Here is a 4,987-nt window from a genome sequence, read left to right on the forward strand (position 1 = left end):
CTAATATGCACACTAGGAGTTATGAGGAGGTCTTTTTGTGCAGGATTTTTCCAGGCCTGTGACTAAGAAGATATTGAAGGAAAAGGTAAGCAACTAGCAAATTAAGAAGGTTGGCAATGGCAGTCCTCACATTTCAGTAGAAGTTTGTCTAAAAGAACCATCACCGGCATCTGCTAAAATGAACAATAAACCAATCTGAACGCTGATCCTCCACTTTGGTTGTGATGAAGATGTGTGATCAAGGAATAAGAGAGAATATTTCTATACAAGGAATGCAGTTTGCTGTAATGCACAATAAATAACTACTTAGAGCAGTTCAATCATGTGGGGTCTAAAAGCGTGTTGAGAAGCAACCTTTACAAAGCACTATATAAAATAAAGATTTTTATTATTAAAAAACAGCTTGAAGGAGGTTTAAGGGCAGAAGGTTTTTTTTTATCTTCATGCATGAAGATAAACCTTCATTGTGCAGCAGCTCCCCTAATACTTACCTGAGCCCCATCTCAATCCAACGATGTTGCACAAGTGTGTCCGCTATCTGGGACTCTCCCTGCCGATTGGCTGAGACACAGCAGTGGTGCCTTGGACTCCTGCTGCTGTCAAAATCAGCTAACCAATGAGAAGAGAGGGGGCGGGGCTGAACCGCAGCTCCGTGTCTGAATGGACACACAGAGCAGCAGCTCGGGTGCCCCCATAGCAAGCCGTTTGTCTTTCACTCGATAGGAGGGAAGGGCCAGAAACGCCGACAAGAGACCCAAGAAGAGGAGGATCTGGGCTGCTCTGTGCAAAATCACTGCACAGAGCAGGTACGACTTAACGTGTTTGTAATTTTTAAAGAAAGGAAAATGAAAATTTTTACTTTAGTATCACTTTAATACGTTGATTTCCTGTGATCATCAGCACTATCTAGTGCCCATAATGTGATCATTTTCCTGGAACACTTCAAATCCATAAAATGCGGCATTATGGCTGCTTGATGGAGCCGATGATGTCACTGAATTACGCAAAATACAGTCAGAATCTGAAGTATGGGCAAATGCTTGTTACATTCATGCAACACATTTTTGGTTTTGTTTATATAAACAGACCCCTTTATGTTTTCCCACTTACTGGGATGGCAGCACAATAACACGTTGGGTTTCATGCATGAAGGATCGCTGGGACTTTTTTGCCATTTTATTTTGCAATGTGTTTATTTTTGAGCACGCATTTGCAGATTTTTTCATTTTTTTGTGTAAAAATCTGACATTTCATCCAGAAAATGGGTAGGATATTTTAAGGCTCCTTTCACACTAGAGGACCGATCGGGTCCACCTGTCAATTTATTGGGTGGACTCAATTGGACCCTCCAATCTGCTCTATGGACATCTGATCTGCTAAAACAGGTGGGATCTGTTCCCCATCCATCTAGCGGATCAAATAACAGTCGGGTTAGACAGACAGTCCATTTACATTCGACCGCCCATAGAGCGGGCTGTGTCTTCATAAGCGGAGCGGATATGGACCAGCCATCTGCCTGCTCAGCGGGGATTAGCTGACAGATTCCCTGCTGTGCAGACAGACTCCAGCGGAGCCGCTCCATGTGGAAGGGGCCCAACACATCTTAGTGCATTTTGCAGTTTAGACACTAGGGGGAGCCCTCAGCGGCTCCGTGTTATTACTCTAAATTCTGAGACAAATTATATTCCACACACTCCCATACTAGCATTGTGAAACAAAGCAGTAAAACATATTTAATGCTTTAGGAATGCATTCAGGAGGTAAATCGGAAGTCCCACTGACCCGGCCACCCAACAAATACTAGGGGTGAAACAGTGTATAGAGCCAACCAGTTCCACACACAAGTACACAGCACAAGAATATACTTCACCCCATTCTCTGGAAGGTGGTGCTGCAGGCAGATTCAGGTTCACAGTTTCCTTTGGGAGAAAGTGTCCCAGATACCCCATGGATGCCCCTTCTTCTTCCACACCACGAGTACTAAATCTTGTGTATAAGATGAGCAGCAAGAGGTAAGGAATACATTCCCCCGGGTGTAGGCTCTCAGCACTGCTAGGACTCCTCATTACACCTCACAAATCAGAATGGCAGAACAAGGAAATGGTTAGCAAGTCCAGCTCTGGGCTCATGTACATAGTAATATATATATATAACATATGTGTGATCTTGCTGGCAGTAATACCCTATGTAACATCTGTTAGCATGCAATGTCTGTAATAATGTTACATGCATGAAGTACAAATGTACGCGATTTGCTAGGAAGCCCCCCCACCTAACCCCCTAGCCCCCCCGCCGCACAGCATTTATACAAGCTAGGACACAAACTTCCATTCAGGCCACTTGCAAGTGAAAATGCTCGGCGACCATTCAGGGCTGATGGTGTATATTTACACTCAGTACTATATGCATGTAAATGTAAGTACAAATGTTTACAAGTGTACATCATTAATAAATATAAATCATATGGAGGACTGAGGGAACTGATTATTATTTTTTTTATAAATGCAGATGAGAGAGGCGAGCTCAGCTGTGTGCACCATAGAATAACACACAGCTGCATTCAGATCCATATAAAATGTACACATTACAGACCTGAGCGCAGAATATTTTGTACCCGTGTACATAGACACTCTGTCTGGGCATTCTAATTCATTTTGTTTTTATATAGAATAAGCAAAAGTCTGCACATTTCCTGATGCAGCCTCACCACTGGGGGTGGGGACAGAGATAAGACACACACAGGAGGGGGGGGGGGGGGGGGCAGAGATGACACACATACAGGAGGGGGGGGGGGCAGAGATGACACACATACAGGAGGGGGGGGGGGCAGAGATGACAAACACACAGGAGGGGGGGGACAGAGATGAGACACACACAAAGGAGGGGAGGGACAGAGATGACACACACACGCACAGAAGGGTGTGTACACATTACAGACCTGAGTGCAGAATATTTTGTACCCGTGTACATAGGCACTCTGTCTGGGCATTCTAATTCATTTTGTTTTTATATAGAATAAGCAAAGTCTGCACATTTCCTGATGCAGCCCCCCCCCCCCCGCACCTAGTGCCCCAATTTAACCGCTTAACTACCAGACCAATTCTGACACTTCTACATGTAAAAATCCTTTTTTTGCTAGAAAATGACATAGAACCACCAAACATTATATGTGTTTTTTTTTTTAGCAGAGACCCTAGAGAATAAAATGGCGGTTGTTGCAACTTTTTATCTCGCACGAGTTAGCCCAATTTTTTACATAATGTGAAAGATAATGTTACACCGAGTAAATGAATACCCAACATGTCATGCTTCAAAACTGCACACGTTCATGGAATGGCGCCAAACTTCGGTACTTAAAAATTCCCATGAGCGACGCTTTAAATTTTTTTACTAGATCTAGGTCTAGAATTGTTGCTCTCACTCTAACCTTCACGGTGATACCTCACACGTGTTTACATATGTGGGCGTGACTTACGTATGCGTTCGCTTCTGCATGCAAGCACATGGGGACAGGGGCGCTTTAACTTCTTGCTTACTGGGCACTTTAACCCCCCTCCTGCCCAGACCAGCTTTCAACGCTGTCACACTTTGAATGACAATTGCGCGGTCATGCTACACTGTACCCAAATGACATTTTTATCATTTTTTTTTCACACAAATGAAGCTTTCTTTTGGTGGTATTTAATCACCATTTGGGTTTTTATTTTTTGCTAAACAAACAAAAAAAGACAGAAATTTTTGAAAAAAAAAACATTTCATAGTTTGTTATAAAATTTTGCAAACGGGTAATTTTTCTCCTTCATTGATATTCGCTGATGGGCACAGATAAGGTGACACTGAAAGGCACAAATAAAACGACACTGATGGGCCCTGATGGGTGGCACTGATGAGTGGCACTCATGGGTGGCAGTGATAGGTGGCACTGGTAGATGGTATTGATAGGCAGCACTGGTAATGATGCACTGATTAATTTAAAGGTGGCACTGTGGGCACTGGTAGGTGACACTATGGGTACTAGTAGGTGGCGGTGGTGGGCACTGGTAGGTGGCGCTGGTGGGCACTGATAGGTACCTCCACGATTGGGACCGATGTCCCTCTTGCAGCCGCTGGTGATCGGCTTTTTTTTCCCTGCTCACGCTATCATCGTGAGGAGGAAAAATAGCTCAAGCCTTACTACGATGTGTGATCAGGCGAGTCTCATAGACTCGCTGATCACACAGCGCCCTGCAGGGGTCGCACAAGCCACTCAAGCACGGGAGGATGTCCAGGGACGCCCTCCTGGCAAATTAAGACGGCAAGTGGTTAAACATTTTTTTTTTTATTCATTTTACTTTACTTTTATTTTTTTATTTTATTTAAATTGCCCCAATCCTTCCTCCCAGCACAAATTGCCCCAATCCCTCCTCCCAGCACAAATTGCCCCAATCCCTCCTCCCAGCACAAATTGCCCCAATCCCTCCTCCCAGCACAAATTGCCCCAATCCCTCCTCCCAGCACAAATTGCCCCAATCCCTCCTCCCAGCACAAATTGCCCCAATCCCTCCTCCCAGCACAAATTACCCCAATCCCTCCTCCCAGCACAAATCTGCCCCAATCCCTCTTCCCAGCACAAATCCCCCCAATTCCTCCTCCCAGCACAGATATTCCCAATCCCTCCTCCCAGCACAAATCCCCTCCAACCCTCCTCCCAGCACAAATCCCCTCCATTCCTTCCTCCCAGCACAAATTGCCCCAATCCCTCCTCCCAGCACAAATTGCCCCAATCCCTCCTCCCAGCACAAATTGCCCCAATCCCTCCTCCCAGCACAAATTGCCCCAATCCCTCCTCCCAGCACAAATTGCCCCAATCCCTCCTCCCAGCACAAATCTGCCCCAATCCCTCCTCCCAGCACAAATCTGCCCCAATCCCTCTTCCCAGCACAAATCCTCCCCAATCCCTCCTCCCAGCACAGATATTCCCAATCCCTCCTCCCAGCACAAATCCCCC

The sequence above is a fragment of the Aquarana catesbeiana genome, linkage group LG06 (genome assembly GCF_042186555.1).
Source record: "Aquarana catesbeiana isolate 2022-GZ linkage group LG06, ASM4218655v1, whole genome shotgun sequence".
NCBI classification, from domain to species: domain Eukaryota; kingdom Metazoa; phylum Chordata; class Amphibia; order Anura; family Ranidae; genus Aquarana; species Aquarana catesbeiana.